The sequence below is a fragment of the Urocampus carinirostris genome, chromosome 7 (genome assembly GCF_059441175.1).
Source record: "Urocampus carinirostris isolate Australia breed hairy pipefish chromosome 7, RoL_Ucar_1.0, whole genome shotgun sequence".
NCBI lineage: Eukaryota > Metazoa > Chordata > Actinopteri > Syngnathiformes > Syngnathidae > Urocampus > Urocampus carinirostris.
In genome coordinates, this window is record NC_142355.1 from 2,891,540 (window position 1) to 2,918,662 (window position 27,123).

The window sequence follows — 27,123 nt, forward strand, 5'->3', positions numbered from 1 at the left end:
TTTGTACGGCAAAACCGTACAGGTTGACAGGTATGTAAAGGATTGACTGAAAGACTGAAGAAACTATAGAATACACAAATAAATTACATTTTTATATCAATACATGATCCCTGGAAAACACAGGTAACTTAATTTAAAAGACTGTATTTATGAATTTACCAAAAATAAAATAAAAGGAGAAAATGAAAAAAAGACAGGTTTGTGGTTATCCCTTTAATCAGTATTATACCAACAATAATTTAATGCAGAAAATGAATTTATAATTTGAATAAGAAAATGTATTATTCTACTTAATTATATTTGCATGTATTTTTCCTTTTACAGTGAATGTCCAAGCTACTTCATTTTTGAACGTTTTTATATTAAACCTCATTCACGTCGAGCAACTCAGTATCTCACAGCAAAATGTTAATTAATAATATATATGATATAACGAAACACATGTACAAAATAACATGTTAAACTACATAAATAAACACGTTTGAAAAAAAAATATGGTGTAAGATTATTTTGTATTTTGTAAGAGGAAATACGACAGTATGTAAGGATATGGAGCCCTGGAGGATGACAAGTATGGAAATCCATCTCACAATTCTGGACCAAGATGCTCCACAGTGGTTTATATCTGTTCCAGCTTCTTGATCCTGTCCCAAATCTAAGATATGTGCGAGAAAATCTGGTATGGTCTCTCCAGAGAGAGCCCTGGGGGCATGATGCCACCACAAAAAACGCAAAAAACGCCTTCGGTAGGTGGCAGTCGCGTCGTTTTGTTTTGTTTTTTTCAATACATTTTGCGGGTCCGATCTCATTTTTTTTGCGCTTTCGTCCATTGATGGCGCACCTCCATACCACCTTTTTAAACCCTTTGCGCGGTGAACTGACACACATATTCCTTTTTTCCTCAAAGTGAGATCGTAAGTTCAAGTGCGCAACATGTCGACTGGGAGAGGAGAAGAGAGACGACGTCTTTCAATTCCGTTCCTGATTCAGCAGATGTGACTGAGGGTGCACTTTGTCAGTGGGAGGCAATCCTCATGACTCGCTTATAAATTCTGCACCCGTCCGGGACACGCATTGTGGTAATTGGAATTCCGGCTCTTTTTAAAGATTCGGCTCTTTTGGCTCGGCTCACTCAAAAGAGCCTACTCTTTCTGCATGATCATAGGGTATTCATCCATCCATCCGTCCATTATCTGCGCCACTTATCCTCAGTAGGGTCGCGGGGATGCTGGAGCCAATCCCAGCTTTCAGGTTGCCAGCCAAACCCAGGGCACACAGGGACAGGTAACTCGCTCGCTCATTCACACCTAGGGACAATTTGGGCCGGCCAATTCACCTAAAATGTATGTTTTTGAAATGTGGTAGGAAACCAGAGTGCCCGGAGGAAACCCACACAAGCACGGGGAGAACATGCAAACTCCGCACAGGAAGTCCGGTAGCTGGATTTGAACCCATGACCTCAGAACTGTGCCGCTCACGCGCTAACCACTATGCTAGGTTATTTAGATTTTTGAATGATATATTTTATCAATAATATTGGAACATTATGAGCCTAAATATTTCATTTTGAAACTAGATGTCACGACTACCTGTGACCTTACAGAGGATAAGTGGTGCAGATAATGGATGGATGGATGAACTCGGCTGTTATATTTTTCTCACCTCAATGATTTCAATATACAGTAAATTTTTACCCGATACAAAACTTCAAATTGTTTGTACCAGGCAAACAACGCAGGGATTACGTCATTAACAATAACCAGTCATGAGCACTTTTAAGAGAGAAATGGAGAGAAGAAAAAAAGAGAGAAAGAAAAAAAGAGAGAGTAAAAAAGAGAAATAAAGTTAGAGAGAAAATAGAAAAAAAAACAAATTAAAATATTAAGATGAAGAAGTAAATAGAGGAAAGGAGAAAGCAAATGAGAGACAGGCATTGAGAGATTAATGTAAATAAAGAGGGAAATAATGAGTGGGAGAGAGAGAAAGAGAGAAAAGAAAAAGACAGCGAGAGAGAGTGAGAGAGGGGGTGAAATAGAGGGAGAGAGAATAGAGGGGGATAAATAGGAAGACATAGACATAAAGGGAATAAACATAGAGCGAGACAGAGAGAGAGAGAGTAAAGGGGAGGAATGCACAGAAAAAAATAATAAAATAGATGGTAGGAAAGAGAGAGAAAAAAAGATAAAGAGGGGGAGAGAGAAAGATAAGGGAAACAGATGTAAAATTACAGTGGAATAAAAAATGTGAGAGGATGAAAGAGGTAGTGAGAGAGAGAGAGAGAGGGAGAGAGAGCAGAAGAGGGGAGAGAGAAAGCGAGAGAGAGAGAGATAGAGAGAGAGCAATTTTAAAAGATAGTGAGTGAAAAAGAAAAATAGAAATAATGAGATGGGTAAAAATGGGAGCTAGAGAAAGAGCACGAGAGATAAATAAATACACATAGCGCGATAGAGGGAGAAGGGGAGAGAGCTTTCCCTCCGTCACTCACTTAAAGAGCCGTCTCATACAGTCCTTTCGTCCGCGAACGACACACCTCTAACGCATTGAAATGCTCCGGGTCCCTGTGACAGGCGAGCCCCACACTACAAGCTGGACTTTGCGGTCACGATCGCGCATTTTTCGCTTGGAGGATGGAAGGACACTGAATGAGAAGCACTCCTGCTGTGGATTTGAGACTGCATCTGAGAGATTTACGCACGGGTTGCGCACAAGTCGCGCTCCTCTCAGCGACTGCAACATGATGCTTGAACACGGAGGAGACGCACGTATAAAGGATTCGGAGAGGACATCATTTTAGGACTATAGTCGATGGATTCTCTCTCTATCTCTCTCTTTTGAAGCTCTTTGTCTACGGATATTTCTAAAGTTGGGGACTTTACCACATCCTTCTAAAGGGACAACCTCAATTCTAAAGCACAACTGAATTCCAAATTGTTTGTTGAGGTTGGCGGATGAAAGTAACAAAAACTGGTGAGAAGTGACCTTTTCCAAAGAGACATCCATGGACGCTCATCATTTCCTTTTTTGTTCCAGGATGCATCAATCCCGAAGCTGAAAGCACCACATTGGGGATGTGTATCCAAATTTCTTAGCGCCGAAGGAATAACGTCCATATTCGTCCGACTCACGCAAGCTTGGGACATTAATGCTTCGAGCAGTTGCAGCGATGGCACTTGTGGGTGCCCCCGCGCTTAGCACAGCGAGGAGAAAGCCAAATTTGGATCTATCGCCAACATTCTGAGTTATTTCCACACTTGGGCTAATGGACAGAGCGCATCGTTACTAGAGTGGGACTAAACTGCTCTGATTTGGCAAAATCGGCCTGAGAATTCCGGATTTTTCCCATTTTCATTTAGGGAAGAGGAGGGTGCTTCGGCCAAAAGAGGATCCTTTAAAAAAAAAGCCTCATCCTGCTGGATCGCTGCCTACGTGAACAAGTAAGCGTGTGTGTCTCTTTGCCTGCCTTACCGTTTCTTCATGCGTAATTACACATTCCAAGAACAATATTCTAACCTTTCAATGGTAAATCAATGATAATATCTGATCAACGTGGACACGGAGTATGAGATTTATAAAAAAACTGCTAAAGTCCGTTTTTCAACGTGAATGTGTTTTATGGAGAAGTACAACATTAAGAATCATAGGCACCGACATCAAATTGTGGACCGCATCAGCCCGCACAGCCTGTGAATGCAAAGTAGGCAACAGTGTTTTTATTCATGACCCAGCCGATCCGCAGCGAGACTTTTTCAGGCAAGTGTGTGCACGTCACAGCGGTTTTTTACGAGTTTTTAGAAGGAAGATGTTGATAATTTCGAAGCTTTCACCGTCAGACATCGCTTGTCATGCCGTGTGTCGAATCTTGAATCCCACAAAGCACTTGTTCCACGCTTCACTGCTTCACTGCGATGGAACTGTCCTCATTTTACGGGGTGCTGAAATTCAAATCACCGTTCCTCTTAAATGTGTGTTTTATTTTGTCTTTCAATTGCTAATCCCAACAACTCCCACCCCACCCTTTCCGGTTTATTTCTAGTTCCGTTTAGCATTAAATTCGTTTTTAAAGTATATATTTCAGTAACATTTCCAGTGTTCATTTTAGCTCTGAAAAGTGATGGGTACCGGGGACTGGCATGCTCAAAAATCTATGGGTCCCAATAGAGATCTATGGGTCCCCAACATTTAGTGTTATCGAGGTTGAAATTGTAAATCGGCAAAAAATATATAATATAAATTCAGTTTAAATCATCACAGTTTATTGGTAATACAAATCAGTTATCACTTCAAGATTTTTTCAGTTCACAACAATATAGCACATTATAGAAAAATTTGCTGAAATTATTACTTTAATCAATATTTTCATGCAGTTTTAATTATCACAGTTAATTGGTAATACAAATCAGTTATCACTTCAGATTTTTCAGTTCACAATATTGTGTATCCGTTAATACTTGCCTCTTTCTTCCTGAAATTGTAAATCGGCGAAGAATATATCATATAAATCTATATATTCAGTTTTAATCATCACAGTTTATTGGTAATACAAATCAGTTATCACTTCAAGATTTTTTCAGTTCACAACAATATAGCACATTATAGAAAAAATTGCTGAAATTATTACATTAATCAATATTTTCATGCAGTTTTAATTATCACAGTTAATTGGTAATACAAATCAGTTATCACTTCAGATTTTTCAGTTCACAATATTGTGTATCCGTTAATACTTGCCTCTTTCTTCCTGAAATTGTAAATCGGCGAAGAATATATCATATAAATCTATATATTCAGTTTTAATCATCACAGTTTATTGGTAATACAAATCAGTTATCACTCCAATATTTTTCAGTTCACAACAATATTGTACATTATACAAAATATTGCTGAAATTATTATATTAATGGATATTTTCATTCAGTTTTAATTATCACAGTCAATTGGTAATACAAAGCAGTTATCACTTCAGATTTTTCAGTTCACAATATTGTGTATCCGTTCAAACTTGCCTTTCTTCCTGAAATTGTAAATCGGCGAAGAATATATACTATGAATCTATATTTTCAGTTTTAATCATCACCGTTTATTGGCAATACAAATCAGTTATCACTTCAAGATTTTTCAGTTCACAACGATATTGTATATTATACAAAATATTGCTGAAATTATTACATTAATAAATATTTTCATTCAGTTGTAATCATCACAGTTTATTGGTAATACAAAGCAGTTATCACTTCAGATTTTTCAGTTCACAACATTGTGTATCCGTTCGTACTTGCCTCTCTCTTCCTGCAGCAACGGAATTTCCATAGTTAATTTGTGGTTTTTATTGTGTCGATCCAAGGTGCTTTTCTGAAAGTTCATATTGCAAAATTATTTATGCAATCCAGTTTTTTTTGTCACGCTGGGTACACGCATCACAGAACATGTAGCCTCCATGATCATCCCCCTCAAGGCGTAACCAGGAATATAATTTAGTCCATTTTGGCAAAAGAGTCCTTTTCTTGCTAGGATTATTATTTTGTTTATTTTCTTTCGTCGAATCGTTCGCTTCAACACACGTGTTTTCCTTGCCTCTGCGATCTTCCAATTACCAATTTTGTGTTGACTGTGTTTTTGGAGGCATACTTCTCTATCACTCGACAACCACCAAAACAATGACGTCATCTCGAAGCAACGAGATCTCGTTTGCCGAGATCGGCGTGCAGACGAAAACTCGAACCGCGAGACCGAAACAACAATGGCGGATCTGCTTGACGAAAAGTTTGGAGTGCGGTAAATCTTTATTAAAAAAAAAAAGGAATCGGGTAACAATTTTGTGCTGAAAAAGTTGCGTCTCGGGTACGCACGTTGATTTGAGAATATGCGTCCCCAGCAAAAATGATGCGTCCAGGACGCAGGGCAAACCAGAACACTGCATTTCATCCCAGATTTTTAGCTACCTGCCTTATTTCATCATGCATGCAGTACCTACTCACATCAACCCCCTCCTCCCTACAGGTGATCCCGGAGTATGCGCCTGTCATCATCAGTAAACCATAAACCACTGTTGACCGCAAGCGCATAAACGGAGGTAGCTGTCACTTTTACACACGGAGAATGAATTCCATTTTTCACCACGTGAGAAATACGGTGAGTGTCTGTCATCCCGCCGAAAGGAAAGCATTCCGTGATGAAGTGACCTCCCCTTTGGGACGTATTAGAATTTATTACTTAAGTTAGGACATACGTCACAATTTGCAGGGAAAGAGCTTAGCGCCGTAGTTTCTTCCCTCACGCTCGCAAGTTAGTAGAGTGGCGCAGGATGATGATTCATTGATGATACCTAAGCGCATGATTCATTCCCCCAATTGTTGGGCAAGAGATAAAACGGATTTTCAAAAGGTGTCAATGGAAAAATCCGGGTGTTTTTCTTTAAATGTGTTGTGGTTAGCGCTCGGTATTAGTTGGCATTCCATTTTGAGCAGGTGCAGACCAAACGAGTCTCCCTGCTGTTCTCACCAAGAGATCCATTTGGAATCCAATTTATATAGTTACTGCTTTCCGGTGCACTTACAGAGAATCGTTCCAAGCAAGGAATTAATAAATGTGTCAAATAAGAAGGGTCAGGTTTGACATTCTCTTCTGTGAATTGGCATCATTTATTTTCCGTTTTAGTCCCTCGGCCTGTTCGGATGAGGGTCAGCACTCTGGGCCACATAATGAAATGTTCATTTCTCAAATTGGATTCATTTCAATAAAGATGGCTTTTTATGTGTGTCCTTCCTGCTACAGGGCTTGTTTCAATTATAGACTGCTTCTGAAATGGTCACTAAATGTAGGTTATCTGTTTGTGATCATTAAGATGTGAAATAGATAGATAGATAGATAGATAGATAGATAGATAGATAGATAGATAGATAGATAGATAGATAGATAGATAGATAGATAGATAGATAGATAGATAGATAGATGGATGGATGGATGGATGGATGGATGGATGGATGGATGGATGGATGGATGGATGGATGGATGGATGGATGGATGGATGGATGGATAGATACTGTAGATAGATAGATAGATACCTTATTCATCCCCGCAGGGAAATTCACATTTCCAACAGCATCCCTTCGCTGAGAACAATACAATAATAAAGCAAAAGGAATACAATATACAAACCCACTGTAGCGTGTTGTAAAGAGTATTTAAATAGTGCTACATAAAATACACAGTGCAATAAAAGTACGGTAATATGCAATGTAGGGGGTGTGGTTTAATGTGGGCCTTTACTACGCCGGGTGGAGTTAAAGAGCCTCATGGCATGAGGAAGAAAATATCTCTTCAGTCTGTCCGTGGTACAAGACAGTGACAGCAGTGTGTCGCTGAAGCTGCTCTTCTGTCTGGATATAATGCTGTGTAGTGGATGTGATGAATTGTCCATGATTGACCGCGGCTTTTTCAGTGCCCGTCTCTCGGCTACTGTTGTCAGGCTGTCAAGTTCTGTGCCCACAACAGAGCTCGCTCAATAAACTTTAACTTGATTACGTTCAATTTATTTTAGATGACTCCAATACCAAATATGCTAATAAAAGACAAAATGAAGTAAATATGAAAAAAAAGGAGACTCACAACACGTGGCAAGCTTTCTCTCCTGGCTTTGTTCTCTTTGATCTCCGGCAAAACGAACATAAAATGCAACAGAAACAAAACGAAAATAAATCCAATCAGCCTGCCAACATCATTTTTGCCGTTCCATGTATTCCGTTACTCCCCAAGCCTGCACAAAATTTAGTCATTTGATTCATATTTAGTTTCTTTTGTCTTTTATTAGCATATTTGGCATTGGAGTAATCCAAAAGTCATTGAAAGTAATCAAGTTAAAGTAACCCTACCCAACCCTGGAAATAAATACAATAAAATTTCGTCATGGGGAAGATAACACGATGGATTAAAAATGGCGATTGTATAAAATCCTATATGTTCAAATGTATAAAATCCTTCATTCCACAAACAGTGAAGAAAATATGTTGAAAATATGTTTTCCCCACTCACTTTGTTACTTTATAACAGTGAAACAAGATCAATGTTTCAGTTGATTACAATAATTTAGTTCTACAACCTAAAAACAAGAGAAACTGTTTCAGAATATGTTATTTCGGATCTTCAGTACCACCGATCATCAATTCCAGATAAAATAACAGTCATGTCCATTCTATGGCATGCGTGACGTTTGAGTCCTGAGAACCAAGAGGAAATATGATATCAAAGGTGTTTTGTTATCTCTACAGCTTTTTTAAGGTATTCAAATACAAATTAAGTATTTGAAATGTCACATCGGCATGGGATGAGGACCCAAACACAGGGAAGCAGGTACTGGAGGCAGGGTGTATTCCAAAATAACGGTTTCAGCCAGAAAAAAAAACAAGTAAACAAAGAAGAACAAATAAAAAGACAGGAATAAAATATTAACAAGTTTATGGGGAGAAGCCAAAGTAACATAAAATACAACCTGCCAAAGATTGAAAGCAAACCAGAAAACATAACAGGGACTCACTGACGAGATAACAAGCGGCACCTAGAGAATGGACAAGACGCTGAAAAAGCAAGAACAAGACGAAAGAAAACAGAATCTTTAACAACACGTATTCATGGATCATTATTGATCAATTGATCTTTTCTTCCTCATGCCATGAGGCTCTTTAACTCTACCCGGCAGAGTAAAAGCCCACATTAAACCACACCACCTACATTGCATATTACCGAATTTTATTGCACTATGTATTCTGTGTAGCACTATTTAGATATTCTATATAACACGCTACATTGGGCATTTGCACGTCACACTGGGTATTTGTATATTGTATTACAATCTATCTATCGAGACATCTATCTATCTATCTATCTATCTATCTGTCTGTCTGTCTATCTATCTATCTATCTAACTATCTACCTACCTACCTACCTCTCTATCTATCTACCTACCTGCCCATCTATCTATCTATCTATCTATCTATCTATCTATCTATCTATCTATCTATCTATCTATCTATCTATCTATCTATCTATCCATCCATCATTCTATCTATCTATCCATCCATCCATCATTCTATCTATCTGTCTGTCTGTCTGTCTGTCTGTCTGTCTGTCTGTCTGTCTGTCTGTCTGTCTATCTAACTACCTACCTACCTACCTACCTCTCTATCTATCTATCTATCTATCTATCTATCTATCTATCTATCTATCTATCTATCTATCTATCTATCTATCTATCTATCTATCTATCTATCTATCCATCCATCCATCATTCTATCTATCTATCCATCCATCCATCATTCTATCTATCTATCCATCCATCCATCATTCTATCTATCTATCTGTCTGTCTGTCTGTCTATCTATCTATCTATCGATCTATCTATCGATCTAACTATCTACCTACCTACCTACCTACCTACCTACCTCTCTATCTATCTACCTACCTGCCCATCTATCTATCTATCTAGACATCTATCTATCTATCTATCTAGACATCTATCTATCTATCTATCTAGACATCTATCTAGACATCTATCTATCCATCTATCTATCTATCTAGACATCTATCTATCTAGATATCTATCTATCTAGACATCTATCTATCTATCTCTCTATCTATCTAGACATCTATCTATCTATCTCTCTATCTATCTATCTATCTATCTATCTATCTATCATTATTTGTAAAATTTGAAAATCACTCTGTTTTGATAATGAAACAAAACAACAACAGATTTTGGTGCGCAGAATATTGTTTTTTTCTGACTATATGGCGGACATAAAACCCCCAAAATGTTGTTAATTGTTGTTCAAAATCTACTATTATTTTATTTTTGTTTTATGAGAATGGTTACAAGTCAATTGTAAAAGCTTTGCATTTGCGTCTCTCCGCCGCCGGGGCCACACTTTTTTTTAGCTTGCTAGCATGCATGCCTGCACTCCATGGTAAGACATGTAACACTACTTTGAATTCAGGGTTGGGTAGGGTTACTTTAACTTGATTACTTTCAATTACTTTTGGATTACTCCAACATCAATTATGCTAATAAAAGACAAAATAAACTAAATATGAATAAAATGACTACATTTTGGGCAGCACGGCGGCGCAGTGGTTAGCGCTTGTGCGGCACAGTTCATGTAATGGGAACCTGTCATGGGTTCAAATCCAGCTCCAGACTTCCTGTGCGGAGTTTGTATGTTCTCCCCGTGCTTGCATGGGTTTCCTCCGGGCACTCCGGTTTCCTCCCACGTTCCAAAAACATGCATTTCAGATGAATTGGCCGGTCCAAATTGTCCCTAGTGTGAATGAGCGAATGAGTTGTCTGTCCCTGTGTGCCCTGCGATTGGCTGGCAACCAGTTCAGGGTGTCCCCTGCCCACTGCCCGGAGATGGCTGGGATGGGCTCCAGCCCCCCCGCGAACCTAATGAGGATAAGCAGTACGGCTAATGAGATGAGATGAGATGAGACTACATTTTGTGCAGGCTTGGGGAGTAACGGAATACTGTTGCATTTTATGTTAGTTTTGCCGGAGATCAAAGAGATCAAAGCCAGGAGAGAAAGCTTACCACGTGTTGTGAGTCATCATTTTATTCATATTTAGTTTATTTTGTTTTTTATCAGCATATTTGGTGTTGGAGTCATCCAAAAGTCATTGAAAGTAATCAAGTTAAAGTAACCCTACCCAACCCTGTTTGAATTGAAGATAACGGACAACCAGAATAAATAGTCAATGCATCTGAAAATAATAGTGCATCGTAACAATCCTAACGTTTGCAATCAACCATCATTTTTTTGTCCCACTCTTTTTTTTAATCCACGAGCTCAGCTTTTGCAAACCCCCAATACCTTCGTTGTAATCTCTGTTGAACCTTTATTTTTTTTTCCTGGAGCTTCAGCTAATAATAACCTAGACACGATGGCTGCCGGCGTGTGTATTGTGGCGAGTTGTACATCAGAGTCTGCTGATGTGATTGTGATAAAGGCTCACCTGATTGGATGACGCCCGCGCTGCTCTCAAGAGTGTTTTGATCACGTCTGTCAACTGGTGTCGTATAGTGTCCCTGCAAAAAGACAGAAGAAAAAAACGAAACATTGGGGATGTGTAGTACTGGGTTGAAAAAAACTGATTCACTTCATCATTTTTGAAAGACGATTGACGAATAGTGTTGGGAATTCCAGGTATTTCAGAGAACTGTCTTCTTTGACTCGGCTCATTGGGCTCCCAAATGGTTTTTCAGATTTTTTTTGTGGCTTTTGTTACACTTTTGGGAGTAGAATCGAACCCTGGACTTCCACACCATGGGGCTGTGCACTACCCACCCATCCGCCGTGCCGACCAGTGTTCTCGTTTGCCCGCGTCCCTGCGTCCTAGACGCATCATTTTTGTTGGGGAAGCATCGTGTCAGATCAACGTGCGTCCCCGGGACGCAACTTTTTTGACACCAAATTGTTATTATTACCCGATTACTTTTTCTTTTTTTAACAAAGATTTACCGCACTCCAAACTTTTCGTCAGGCAGATCCGCCATTGTTGTTTTGGTCTCGCGCCAATCTCGGCAAACGAGATGACGTCATTGTTTTGGTGGTTGTCGGGTAGAAAAGAAATATGCCTCGGTAAAAACAGTTGGTATTAGGTACAAATCAACAAAAATTGTGGTAATTTCTTCAGTGTCTGTAATAAGTCGAAACATAATGCAGAAAGTGATAACAACGGCAATAAATCTGGTACAAAAAAACGGTGAAAAAATTATTCAGAAGATCGCGAAGGCAAGAAAAACACGTGCGTTGACGCGAACGATTTGCAAAAGAAAATAAAAGAATACTCCTAGCAAGAAAAGGAATTTTCTGCCAAAATGGACTCAATTATATTCCTGGTTACGCTATGAGGAGGGTGATAATGGAGGCTACATGTTCTGTGTTGCGTGTACCAAGCGTGACAAAAAAACTGGATTGCATAAATCATACGAACTTTTAGAAAACACATTTGATCGGCGCAACGACAATGAAAACCACAAATTAGCTATGGAAATTCTGTTGCTGCAGGAAGAGAGAGGCAAGTATGAACGGATACGACATCAAAAAGAAGACTTAGCCATGCTTTCACTGCTAAAGATAGTTAAGTGGATAGCAGTATTTTCAGTATTTTGTATAATGTACAATATTGTGAACAGAAAAATCTGAAGCGATAACTGCTTTGCATTACCAATTAACTGTGATGATTAAAACTGAATGAAAATATAGATTGATATAATTATTTCAGCTATATTATTTTGTACAATGTACAATATTGTTGTGAACTGAAAAATCTTGAAGTGATAACTGATTTGTATTACCAATGAACAGTGACGATTAAAACTGAATTTATATATATAGATTTATATTATACATTTGTCGCCGAATTACAATTTCAACCCCGATAACACTAAATGTTGGGGACCCATTAGATCTCTGTTGGGACCCATACATTTTTGAGCTTGCGAGTCCCCGGGACCCATCACTTTTCACAGGTCAAATGAACACTGTATTACCTATGTTTTTTTTTATTGATGTTCCGTAGGTTTTGTGTATTGTTATCCAAAACTCAATCTGGAGCACCCTGGTCACCCCGGGTGGGGGATTATCAGTTGTGAGGCCCCTTCTTAAGGTTTTCCTCATGCTACGGTCTTTGAGTTTTTTCTTGCATGCATGATGGTTTAAGATCAGGGGATGGTGTAATTATAACCTGTGAAGTAAGGACTCTATAATTAAATGTGACTTGACATGACCCAAGAGAGAGGAAGCTGGAACTGAGGCAGGGGTGCTCAAAATATGTATGGCATTGTTTAACAAAACCAGGAACAAAGTAACAAACGAACGAGGTTGATCCTAATATAACTGCCCCAATATATATATATATATATATATATATATTTATATATATATATATATATATATATATATATATATATATATATATATATATATATATATATATATATATATTTTTTTTTTTTTTTTTTTTATATTCTCGACAAATATACAGACAAAAGATTCATATTCCCTTGTTTGTCGTTGATTACAACGTAGTGTATTGTCTGCATTTCTATAGCGCTTTTCAAGTCAATGAAGACCTCCCAAAGCGCTTTACAATGTGCTGACCCATTCACACACACACACTCACACACCAATAGCGGCCATGCAGCCATGCAAGGCGCCGACCTGCTTTATTGGGGGCATTAGGGATTCAGTGTCTTGCCCAAGGACACTTCGATATAAAACAGGGAGGAGCCGGGAATCGAACCTGCGATCTCTTGATCCCAAGATGAGCGCTCTACCTCAAACTTAGCTCTGGCACTCCAAATACCTTAATTAATAACAACCAAAAACACAATATTTTCAAGGTCATACATGTCTACCTTGTTTTTGTGCACTCTATTTTGACGAGTGAAACAAAATATGTCTCCAATATAAAACAAAAAAGCATGTGCATGTTTAAAACTGGAAGTAGCGTTTGCCAAACAAGAAAATTCTCAAAATAAAACTCAATGTACTGAATTGACTAAAATTCAGAAGCCTGAACAATTACAAAAGCCTGCATACATTCTGAGCCATGTGACGCATCTTAAGCGCTCCCATTTTTTGTGCACAGAGGAAAGAAGAATTGCTTCAGCTAGATGAAACAATCATTATACCTGCCAACACTAGTTACCAACTAACGAGGAGTTCACACTAATTATCGGACTGGCACTTATCGGACTGCCTCCACAGTTAACATTTTAATCAGCTGATACTTTATAAATAATGTTTTTTTTCACTTAGTTGTAGCAATAAACAGGGATGAATAAAGTATCTATATATTGATCCATCCATCTCTCCGTCTATCCGTCTATCCGTCTATCTGTCTATCCATCTCTCTCTCTCTCTCTCTCTCTCTCTCTCTCTCTCTATCTATCTATCTATCTATCTATCTATCTATCTATCTATCTATCTATCTATCTATCCATCCATCTACCTACCTACCTACCTACCTACCCATCCATCCATCCATCCATCCAACCATCCACCCACCTACCTACCCATCCAACCATCTATCTATCTATCTATCTATCTATCTATCTATCTATCTATCTATCTATCTATCTATCTATCTATCTATCTATCTATCTATCTATCTATCTATCTATCTATCTATCTATCTATCTATCTATCTATCTAGACATCTATCTATCTATCTATCTATCTATCTATCTATCTATCTATCTAGACATCTATCTATCTAGACATCTATCTATCAATACTTGGTCTTCTTTCTATCACTTGGTTCAGTATGTGTACAGGCTACATTACTGTCTTATACATTTTAGTAAGTAAATTATATTGAGTTTTGTTTTGAGAAGGTGTCAATCCTGCATTTACAGTATTGCCAATTATCACTGACCGCTGATCTAGTTGATTAAGCCTGAGAGTCTGCAAACGAGTATCTTAATTGCAGCACAATGTGTTACTTTTCTTTACTAGACATTTCCCCGCTGATTTTTTAAAAATGTAAAATGTGAATGAGTTATTTTTTTTTTCCGGCTGTTAAACCTGCTGCTTAAATTCCTGTAAATGTTTAAAAAAAAAAATTAGTTTTTTACTTGAATGTGGAGTACGTATTTTGAGTTGTCATTAAAAAGTTGAGAATTCAGTATATGTTAACAATGCCCACCTCATTTCAAAGAGCATTGTTATTTTTTCGTCCTACCGTGCCTATCTGCTTTTATCTTACCTACACAGAGTGAAATTTTCTGGAGAAAATGAGGCCAAGAGATTGAGGGGAGGATACATATTGCCGTTTTCTTTTATTCTAGAATGAAAATGGTAAGAGTAACAAAATAATTATTTAAAATACGGTCCTCAAGAGCCGTGTGTCCTGCATACATACCTGTCAACCTGTAAGTTTTTGCCGTACAATGTATGTTTATTATGCATTTTAAGACGTGTACGACGTACAAGAAAATCCGTACGGAAAAACGCAAATGTGTCAATTATAGGTACCATCCAGTATACAGCGACTATCACGAAACGGCAAATCAATCATGTCAAACGAGTTCGCCGCGGTAGCCTCTATCTCTGTATCGATTTTTTTTCGTTGCAAATGCAGCGAGCGGTTTGCTGCTACTGTGCGCATGCATCTGCCGCCTCGGATTTCACGTGGTAGTTATGTAGTGAAAGGAAGTCCGTCTGTTTTTAGAGAACCGGCTTTTTCGGCTCAACTCATCAAAGAGAGCCGGCTCTCAAACGGCTCACTTGCTTTGATGCATTATATGACGAATCATTATTGTTGTATAAAGAAGTTAAGAAAAAAAGGAAGTATAAAAGGAGAAAATGAAAAAAGACAGGTTTGTGGTTATCCCTTTAATCAGTATATTACCAACAGTAATCTAATGCAGAAAATCAATTCATAATTTGAATAATAAAATGTATTATTCTACTTAATTATAACTTGCATGTATTTTTTCTTTCTACAATTAACGTCCAAGCTCCTTTTTTTTAAACCTAATTCATGTCGAGCAACTCAGGATCTCTCAACAAAATGTTAATTAGCAATATATATGATATAACGGAACACATGTACAATATAACATGTTAAACTACATCAATAAACATGTTTGAAAAAAAAATATGGTGTAAGATTATTTAGTATTTTGGAAGAGAAAATCCGACAGTTTGTAAGGGTATGGAGCCCTGGAGCTTGACAGGTATGTGCATATTTTTGGAGTTACTTTGCTCAATTACAGGTGAGTCCAATCACCTGGATCATTATCAAGCTCCTATACAGCTTTCTAATAAGCTTTAAATTTTAATCACTGTGTTGGTGAAGATAAACCTCCAAAACATGAAGGACATGCGGCTCTTGGAGACCAGGTTAGCCAAATATTGGATTCCAATATTTTCACATATTTGCTGGCGCAACGAAAAAGATCTTGACGGAGGCTGCATTGTTGATTTCAGCCAGAAGATGGCATCTGCGTAGATTATTTTGAAGTTACGGGCGCCACCTTTAAATTTGCGCCTTCGGAATTATAAGCTATTCGAAACCCGGGAAAAGCAAGCGCCCGGTACAAATCACTATGACACAGATGGGCACAATCTGTATCTGCAGTCGGACTACTCATTATTCATCCATGTCCGACCAAATGTTTGGTCCGAGGGAAGAACAGCTGAGCAGGGGACAGCCCCGACACATTCCACCAGTCGATGGATTCATCGATTGCTTTTCCAGCTCAGCCAATCCATCTTGGAGAATAATCTGGTTGACATCATAAAAGTGCTATTTTGTCATTCTCCAGGCCAAGGATCACTTGTCTGTTTTTTATTAACTCAGCCAACGCTACAGTTATTGGACTATAATTCAGATTCAGATTGGGGGGTTTCGTCACCTAATGACTCCCAACACATCAGTTGGGTTGAGCGAGGGGGCTGGGAATCCCCTCCTCTGTATCAATTTCCCAGAAAGAGTCAGAAATATGAATGTGTTCTTGACTCTAGCCACCTCCCACTAGGGGGATATGGCTCCGGTATGTATATATATATATATATATATATATATATATATATATATATATATATATATATATATATATAATATACTGATTAAAGGGATAACCACAAACCTGTCTTTTGTCCTTGTTTCCTTTTATACTTTCTTTTTTTCTTAACTTCTTTGTACAACATCATAATTCGTCATACAATGCATCAAAGCAAGTGAGCTGTTTGAGAGCCGCTCTCTTTAATGAGTTGAGCCAAAAAAGCCGGTTCTCTAAAAAGAGACGGACTTCCTTTCACTATATAACTACCACATGAAATCCAAGGCAGCAGATGCATGCGCACAGTAGCATCAAACCGCTTGCTTCGTTTGCAACGGAAAAAAAACGATACCGAGATAGAGGCTACCGCGGCGAACTCGTTTGACTTGATTGATTTGCCGTTTCGTTGTAGTCTGTGTATACCGTATGGTACCCATCATTGACAAATTTGCGTTTTTCCAAACAGATTTTCTCACACGTCGTACACGTCTTAAAATGCATAATAAACGTACTTTGTATGGCAAAAACGTAGAGGTTGACAGCTATGATAATCACACACTGTATCTATGCATCCCAACATTTGTTTTATGTCATCATTAAAAGTTCTGGTTTTAATAATGCTCTGTTGCTGGTTTTACTTGATATAAAGAAAACAAAGTCAGGTCAGTCTACGCTAACCGGCCCCTGTTGGGTGTATTTTTCTACCATGTGGCCCCGGGGCTAAAATGAATATGAAACCCCTGGTTTATGGTAGTTAAAGACCGTGCATGTTTTTTTGCAACCATCCATCCATTAACTGCACCGCTTATCCTCAGTAGGGTCACGGGGGTGCTGGAGCCCATCCCAGCCATTTTCGGGCAGTGGGCAGGGGACACCCTGAACTGGTTGCCAGCCAGTCGCAGGGCACACTGGGACAGACAATTCACTCGCTCATTCACATCTAGGGACAATTTGGACTGGCCAATTGACCTGACATGCATGTTTTTGGAATGTGGGAGGAAACCGGAGTGCCCGGAGGAAAACCCACGCAAGCACATACAAACATACAAAGCTGGAGCTGGATTTGAACCCACGCAGGAGGTTCCCAAGACCTTAGAACTGTGCCGCACACACGCTAACCACTGCGCCGCCGTGCTGCGATATTTAGTTTATTTTGTCTTGTGGGGGGAAAACCCACTCAAGCTCGGGTAGAACATGCAAACTCCGCACAGGAAGGTTGGTAGCAGGATTTGAACCCATGACCTCAGAACTGTGCCGCACTCGCCCTTCCCACTGCACCGCCATGCTGCCCTTTTGCAACTATAATAACAAAATAAAATTAGATACTTTCATAAGAATAATTGTTTTTGTATGACAGAATGTTTCGGGGAGAATCGGGTGAAAATGATTGCTTGTGCTATTATAGGATGTAACGTAGAATGTATTTGCCAGTGGTAACATTCATTTGCATGATTAAAAATGCAAGCTTTAACTAGATTTTTTTACCGGTTTCCTCGGCGAGCCTATCATGTTAGCCACTTGGCTCCGACGGCTCGCAGCTAGTTGCTTTTATTATTGTTTGCTGCCGCAGGTAAATAAATCTTGTCACTTAACTGCAGTCTGCCACCAACTCCAGCTAGCCTCTCTTTTTAGTAGCTTCCGGTAACTCCTGCTTGTTCAGTCTTTTGTTCCGTTTTCGCAGTATTGGACTATCCGTACATCGTTTTAAATTGGGCCGGGGGTCGGCAACCCACGGCTCACGAGTCCCATGGGGGTCTTTAGCGCAATGTTTATAAATTGAAAATGATAAGGGAAGGAAATATACCTTTGTTTGTATATTGTTTCTGTAACAGGACGAACAAGACCCTGTTAATATTTGTCAACGCTGTGAAAAAAAAATAGACAGGTTTGTGGTTATCCCTTTATTCAGTATATTACCAACAATAATTTAATGCAGAAAATGAATTCATAATTTAAATAAGAAAATTCTACTTAATTCTATTTGCATGTATTTTTTACTTCTACAGTGAACGTCCAAGCTACTTCATTTTTTAACTTTTTTCATAATTAACCTCATTCATGTCGAGCAACTCAGTAATATACCGATTAAAGGGATAACCATAAACCTGTCTTTTTTAATGTTTTCCTTTTATGCATCCTTTTTTTTTAAACTTCTTTATACAACATATCATTCGTAATATAATGCATCAAAGCAAGTGAGCCGTTTGAGAGCCGGCTCTCTTTAATGAGTTGAGCCGAAAAAGCCGGTTCTCTAAAAAGAGACGGACTTCCTTTCACTACATAATTACCACATGAAATCCGAGGCGGCAGGTGCATGCGCACAGTAGCATCAACCGCTCGCTTCGTTTGCAACGAAATAAAAACTATACTGAGATAGAGGCTACCGCGGCGAACTGGTTTGACTTTATTGATTTGCCATTTCGTGATAGTCGGTGTATACCGGATGGTACCCATCATTGACAAATTTGCGTTTTTCCGTACAGATTTTTTTGTACGTTTTACACATCTTAAAATGCATAATAAACATACTTTGTATGGCAAAAACGTACAAGTAAACAAGTATGCTGTCAACACTGTTAAGTACTCAACAGTAGTTTTTCACACCATACTGTATTTGGAGAAATATGACATTAGCGTAAATGGAGTAACACTTTGATAATGTTTTATTTAACACTCATGGGTGTTGGTACACAAATCTAAGATACATATTGTTAACGTTATTTTAACATTGGTGTTTCTGCTTTGTTAAAGAAAATGAGACTTAACCTTGCAGACACATTTGGATGTTTGTTTCTCTGGAAAGTCAAGGGTGTCAAACTCAGCTAAGGCTCTGGAGCTGGTTTGCTGTTCTGATGCATGCCAGATCAGTAAAATAATGTCAAGTTCAAATGTTTAGCTTTGTTTTTCATATTATGCTTTATCATTCAGCTTTTATTCATAACCTACCCTAAATATAATAAGCATGGAGGACAAGGGGTATTTTCTTAGCACAAGACATGCATTGGAAAATAATAGGGAGTATTGATTTTCATGTTTCACATTGAATGTTTTAACTGGTCTATCTCAACAGTTGAGTGGATACAGTTTTACACCTGAACCAAATCACCACACTATACAAACCATGTCTTGCCCTCTAGTGACCTGAGAGAGCATTTGATTGATATTTGGTTAAAATAAATCAAAATTATTGATGGAACATACCTAGAACAGCAGTGAAAAATATGGTGCCGCTAAGGAAAGCACACCATTGCTAGCTCCTTTTGATTTTTCAGTAATATTATATTTTTAGTGGTTGATTAACTCTACTTTAGGTAGAGCGCTTGTCTTGGGATCAAGAGATCGCAGTTCGAATCCCGGCTCCTCCGTGTTACATGTCGAAGTGTCCTTGGGTAAGACACTGAGCCCCCGATACCCCCAATATGCAGGTTAGCGCCTTACACGGCTGCACGGCCGCTATTGGGAAATGTGAAGCACACTGTAAAGCGCTTTGGGAAGTCTTGACTTGAAAAGCTATATAAATGCAGATCATTTCATTTCATTTCTTGACCCTACTAATTAACCTGGTAATAACGTATTAACAACACAGTAGTAACATTATGAATTTTAATTTTAAGGAATATATATAAACGGGGGGGGGGGTGTGTTAACTAGTAACTGGAGGGCAGAGTGACAACATGCCTGTGGTTGCGGTTTACTTTAATTGTTGGAGGAAAATGGTGAAAGTGAGAAAATTACTTTCAAATACAGCCTAGATGCCAACGTAAACCCTTAAAAAAATGAAAAGGGTAGTTTATTTGAGCGTGTCTAAGCATTTCACATACTTGCACGTGCAACAGAAGGAGCTGCAATAATGAGTTTAGCCAGAAGATAATATTTCTGAAGTTACATACACCACCTTTAATCCATTTTAAATCCATTGTAGTGACATTTTACAATTCAGTTCACGTCCACTCACAAATTTGACTTTTGAGGCTCGACGCGGTTTAATTGTCGACCTTCGAGATTTGATAAATGTGTAGCGATGATTATCGTTTTCTGTAAATTCGGCATAAACACTCAAAAATCACGTGACGGATGTTTATCCTTGTGTTTGCTGCACAGCTTTGCCTTTGGGGCTCTCGGGCATCGTGTGTTTAAAGCATGCCTGGCTCTTGTCCACACATTAATTCCGGCTGCTCTTTCGGAGGTTAAATGGAAAATGAAACGGTCCAATGCTGCTATGTGGTTATTTCCCAGTTGGATAAAGCCGTAGCATTTCAATCCCTATAAGGAAAAAACATAACAAAGGCGGGAAAAATCCTCAGGGCTATCTTTATCGGAGCTATTTGACTTGAAATGCCTCTATTGGTAGTTAAAAATGATAAGTGTACTGGATGAAATGTCCTTGTGTGGCAAAAAAAAGCAAACTGAAATGAAAACTTGAAACAACTTCAATAAGCAGCTGAACAAGAAAAGATGGCTACAAATTGTTTTAAAAATAATGATGAATTACAAACAGAAACAGTTATGTATAAAGAACATGTGTTGGTGGGTATTTAGGTAGGTAGGTAGGTAGGTGGGTAGGTAGGTGGTTAGGTAGGTAGGGATGTAGGTAGCTAGGTAGGTAGGTAGCTAGGTAGGTAGCTAGGTAAGTTTTGTTGGTAGGCGGGTAGGAACGTAGCTAGGTAGGTAGGTAGGTAGGTAGGTAGGTAGGTAGGTAGGTAGGTAGGTAGGTAGGTAGGTACGTCGGTAGGTAGGTATGTGGGTAGGTCTTGTGGGTAGGCGGACAGGCGGGTAGGGACATAGCTAGGTAGGTAGGTAGGTAGGTTGGTAGGTAGGTAGGTAGGTAGGTAGGTAGGTAGGTGGGAGGGAGGTAGGTAGGGACGTAGGTGGGTAGGTAGCTAGGTAGCTAGGTAGCTAGGTAGGTGGGTAGGCAGGGACGTAGGTAGGTAGGTAGGTAGGTAGGTAGGTAGGTAGGTAGGTAGGTAGGTAGGGATGTAGGTAGCTAGGTAGGTAGGTAGCTAGGTAGGTAGGTAGGTAAGTTTTGTTGGTAGGTGGGTAGGCGGGTAGGAACGTAGCTAGGTAGGTAGGTAGGTAGGTACGTCGGTAGGTAGGTATGTGGGTAGGTCTTGTGGGTAGGCGGACAGGCGGGTAGGGACATAGGTAGGTAGGTAGGTAGGTTGGTTGGTAGGTAGGTAGGTAGGTAGGTAGGTAGGTGGGAGGGAGGTAGGTAGGGACGTAGGTAGGTAGGTAGGTAGGTAGGTAGGTAGGTAGGTAGGTAGGTAGGTAGGTACGTCGGTAGGTAGGTATGTGGGTAGGTCTTGTGGGTAGGCGGACAGGCGGGTAGGGACATAGCTAGGTAGGTAGGTAGGTAGGTTGGTAGGTAGGTAGGTAGGTAGGTAGGTGGGAGGGAGGTAGGTAGGGACGTAGGTGGGTAGGTAGCTAGGTAGCTAGGTAGCTAGGTAGGTGGGTAGGCAGGGACGTAGGTAGGTAGGTAGGTAGGTAGGTAGGTAGGTAGGTAGGTAGGTAGGTAGGGATGTAGGTAGGTAGCTAGGTAGGTAGGTAGGTAGGTAAGTTTTGTTGGTAGGTGGGTAGGCGGGTAGGAACGTAGCTAGGTAGGTAGGTAGGTAGGTAGGTACGTCGGTAGGTAGGTATGTGGGTAGGTCTTGTGGGTAGGCGGACAGGCGGGTAGGGACATAGGTAGGTAGGTAGGTAGGTAGGTAGGTTGGTTGGTAGGTAGGTAGGTAGGTAGGTAGGTGGGAGGGAGGTAGGTAGGGACGTAGGTGGGTAGGTAGGTAGGTAGGTAGGTAGGTAGGTAGGTAGGTAGGTAGGTAGGTAGGTAGGTAGGTAGGTAGGTCGGTAGGTAGGTAGGTAGGTAGGTAGGTAGGTACGTCGGTAGGTAGGTATGTGGGTAGGTCTTGTGGGTAGGCGGACAGGCGGGTAGGGACATAGCTAGGTAGGTAGGTAGGTAGGTTGGTAGGTAGGTAGGTAGGTAGGTAGGTGGGAGGGAGGTAGGTAGGGACGTAGGTGGGTAGGTAGCTAGGTAGCTAGGTAGGTGGGTAGGCAGGGACGTAGGTAGGTAGGTAGGTAGGTAGGTACGTAGGTAGGTAGGTAGGTAGGGATGTAGGTAGCTAGGTAGGTAGGTAGCTAGGTAGGTAGGTAGGTAAGTTTTGTTGGTAGGTGGGTAGGCGGGTAGGAACGTAGCTAGGTAGGTAGGTAGGTAGGTAGGTACGTCGGTAGGTAGGTATGTGGGTAGGTCTTGTGGGTAGGCGGACAGGCGGGTAGGGACATAGTTAGGTAGGTAGGTAGGTTGGTTGGTAGGTAGGTAGGTAGGTAGGTAGGTGGGAGGGAGGTAGGTAGGGACGTAGGTGGGTAGGTAGGTAGGTAGGTAGGTAGGTAGGTAGGTAGCCCGGTAGCTAGGTAGGTGGGTAGGCTGGTAGGTAGTGACGTAGGTAGGTAGCGATGTAGGTAGGTAGGTAGCTAGGTAGGTAGGGATGTACGTAGGTAGCTAGCTAGCTAAGTAGGTAGGTAGGTAGGTAGGTAGTTAGGTAGGTACGTAGGAAGGTAGGCAGGTAAGTATGTAGGTATACTTAAGTCTTGCCAGACCACTTACAAGTTCCAGTGAACTGAAGCAGCTAAACAAAAAAAGATGGCTACAAATCGTTTTAAAAAGAATGATGAATTTCAAACAGAAACAGTTACGTATAAAGGACATGTGTGGGTGGGTATTTAGGTTGGTAGGTAGGTAGGTAGGTAGGCAGGTAGGTGGGTAGGTAGGTAAGTAGGTATACTTTAGTCTTGCCAGACCACTTGCAAGTTCCAGTGAAGCGAGACTGAACTGGGGAGAGTAAGATATTTGGGATTTTCCACTCATTCCGAGGCTTCATTTTTTCAAACCACCACCATTCTTATAAAAAACAAAACAAAAAAAAAAACATCTGGTCCACCGTTTTGTCAACGCATTTTTGAAAACACACAGCTTTGTGTAATGTGTGTTGTCGTAATAAAAACTTCAACAGAAATGCTTCACCTCAGCACTTGTTTTTACACTTCTCGTCTCGCGACCCAGATGTTGATTAGAACACACAATAGATGGATGGATGGGTGAATTGATTGATTGAGGGATGGAGGGGTGGATAGATGAAAGCCAACGCATTTTTACCACAAACTAATTTAGAAACAGGCCATATGATGTAAGCCCGTGCTCATGAAAAATGTTTGCCGGATTGAATGTTTTGCCGCAGGGTTTCTGCGTGAGGATGCTTGACATACTGTATGGTCGACCTCAGAGAGTGGTGGCTTCTGCATCCCCAGGGCTGTAGAAGCAGAGTACAAGAGCTAAACTTAGCGTGCTGCCGTGATCTTTTGCACTCATAAAATCCATATAAACTATGAAATATATGAGCTCTTTTGCCACCTGGAAAATGTACCGTATTTTCCGCACTATAGGGCGCAACGGGTTATAGGGCGCACCCCCAAAAAATAGCTTTTGGTCCTATCTTCCATACATAAGGCGCACCGGATTATAAGGCGCTAGAGTGGGAACGTGGACAAAACAGTCAGATAGTTCAGTCCAACTTATTACCCCCTCAACATTCCGAATAATGGGCAAAATTCAATTAGGACACATAATTAAATAAATGTTTGTTGTTTACATATGAACACTTTGGGGTTTCAAATCTCTGTTATGCAGTGGGAGAGTATGTTCACTTCCTGTCAATGAATTGTGTTTTTCTGTTGTTTTGGCAGAGTCGGGTTGATAAAAGTTAGAAGAAATGGCTTAGGTAGAAGGGCATTACCCTATGTATGTGACAAGTCATCGATGTATCGAAATATATGGTTCTCAACTGGTGGGTCGGGACCCAAAAGTGTCTCGCAGGCCTATCATATGGCAAAATACTTCTGTTTATTTGTGTAGCCCTTAATCACAAGAAGTCTCAAATGGCTTGACAGACAACAAAAAAGTATGCAATGTCCTGTTTGGCAGTTTGTTTTGGAAACACATTGACTTATGCACCCGCCCACCCAGGCTGTGTGACTGACAGCGTACAAAAGCCCATAACAGTCATGCCAACACACACACCACCTGCCCTAGTGAAAGCATTTGCTGTGTGATGGCTGCTGCAGAACACCATGCACAATATGTTAAAATCAATTAATATAAAGCCAATTGAAAAAATATCCAAAGCAGTGATACAGCAATGATTGAAGCACTGAGTAGTGAGGTGTCTTTGTAATCTGTTACATGGATGGATAAATGGATGCTAACTATTTTAGTTGCAGAATAAGTAGAGGCGACACTAAGGAGAGATTTTCTGAACATGATTTAACAAATCTAAGCAAGAAATGCAGTGAATTGCCTATCTTGGGAAGGACATTTGGTTGAGTGCAGGTGTGAGTCATAGTCTGAAGCTGTAGTTAATTCACTTCCTTCTTATTTTGTCCGTTACTCAGCGGTTAGCAAAACCACGAAGCCTCTTAAAGGTCCTCTTTACTGCCTTGAACACATCGCTGATATTAGCTTTCTTAAGAGTTATTCTTTAGGAGTAGCTCTGATCTTTTCTAGGACCTACTTTTGACTTCAAGGGGAAGAAAGTATCACCGATGTAATAACTCTCTTAGAATTTGCCACTGTGGAATAATACTTACCTAAATATGTGCCCTATAAGAGGACTATTAAGCAGTTTGAGGGTTGCTATTTTCATCCATTATTGCTTTGCAAAAGTAAAAAATACAAAAATAAAATGCACATTGCGTAAAAAATTGCCCCTACGTCATTGATAGTCAAGCCATCCAGTAAAGTTTTTCTCATCGCATAGAGTTCATTTTTCTTTATTGTAGACCGTACTGTACATAAAGAATACAAGTTACTTCATACATGTATATGTTTGTGCCAATTAGAAGTTTAAACTAATGACAAAAAAAAGTTAAACTCAGAACTCAGTTCAAACTAATGGCAATAAACCCCGAGACCAGAATGGTAACAGATGCATGGGAGGATTTTCGAAAACTGTAAATGTCAAGAAACCACAATAGAATAGAATAGAATAGAATATACCTTTATTGTCATTGTTACAAAATGGGTTAACATATTGTGACAACAAAATTGGGCATGACACTCCAGTTTCACACATTCACAGTGAGGTAAAAAACCCAAGAAGATAAAAGAACAGAAAGGATAAGAGATAAAAGAACACTAAAAGTAAAAAGATTTACTGGAGAGACATGTGAAGCCGCTGCACTCGCGTGCGCCGCCATCTTGAAATACCAAAGTGGTGGCAGGTGTGAGGGCAATTTTTCGAAATGACTGGTAAAACCGGATGTTTTGTGTTGTGGAACATTAGTATTAATTAGTATTTATTCAATGCATAAATGACATATCTGTTCACTCTGACCTGAAGGTCCATGATTTATTTTGAGCCACGAGAAAGTGCAGTAGAGGGCAACTAAGCAGTAACCTAAGCATGTTTCGACAAAATACAGTTGGCTGGATAGAGTGCATACCAGTTCTTATCAACAAGCGTTTGAATGTTTTATATTCAATTATATCTCGTGTTTTTTTACATTATTTCATTAAAGAAGAGTTTAATGTTTGTATCCTGTGCAGTCCATCACAGGGTTGTGTGGGAATAGAAAACCAACGGTTTCTGTGTTTGACGACGATTGCCTCAGTTGTTACATGTTTGTTTGAGTAAAGAAACCTCCCACACTTTTGCATCGCCGTTATTTTCTTTTATAGGATCCATTTTTAAGTTCCAAATAATCGGCACCCGAATTAGACAGCCACAATAGCTGTCCGTTTAGCTGATAACACGAAAAATGTGCAAACGATGGCAAGCAGAAGACTGCAGTTGCAGTTTTCTGCTGACCTTTACAACGCCTCTGATACGATATAAGAAGCTTCTTCAGAATGTCATGACACACACGTTCCAATTATTGTCAGATTTTTTTAAATCGCAATAATGTCCAGAACTTATTCTGCCAATACAAAACCTCTTGAAAAACAGATGTACTTGCATATGTCTGCCACCTCTATCCCATTTGAAATGGTAAAGGGTCTGCATTTCTATAGCGCTTTTCAAGTCAATGAAGACCTCCCAGAGCGCTTTACAATGTGCTTCACACTTACCCATTCACACACACACTCACACACCAATAGCGGCCATGCAGCCATGCAAGGCGCCGACATGCTTATTGGGGGCATTTGGGATTCAGTGTCTTGCCCAAGGACACTTCGACATATAACACGGAGGAGCCGGGAATCGAACCTGCGATCTCTTGATCCCAAAGAATATTTTCAAATTCTGGAGTGATCCTTAGCAAAAGAGGAACAAAAAAAACGAAGGCTGTTGAGATGATTTTGTTTTTTGAATACAAATGTTTGAAATAGGGCAGCACGGCGGCGCAGTGGTTAGCGCGTGTGCGGCACAGTTCTAAGGCCTTGGGAATCTCCTGTGTGGGTTCAAATCCAGCTACCGGACTTCCTGTGCGGAGTTTGTATGTTCTCCCCGTGCTTGCGTGGGTTTCCTCCGGGCACTACGGTTTCCTCCCACATTCCAAAGACATGCATTTCAGGTGGATTGGC

At 39.9% G+C, this 27,123-nt stretch overlaps 1 protein-coding gene across 1 annotated transcript in view; it reads left to right on the forward strand.

Annotated features, from left to right (window-relative positions):
- LOC148362110 (leucine-rich repeat-containing protein 4C-like) overlaps positions 1 to 27,123 on the forward strand; it is a 131,153-nt gene that overhangs the window by 16,435 nt on the left and 87,595 nt on the right. The window contains exons 2-5 of the mRNA XM_088339549.1: positions 908 to 1,079; positions 2,568 to 2,967; positions 3,031 to 3,434; positions 5,998 to 6,129. The gene's annotated coding sequence lies outside the window, so the exon portion shown is untranslated. The remainder of the gene's footprint in view (positions 1 to 907; positions 1,080 to 2,567; positions 2,968 to 3,030; positions 3,435 to 5,997; positions 6,130 to 27,123) is intronic.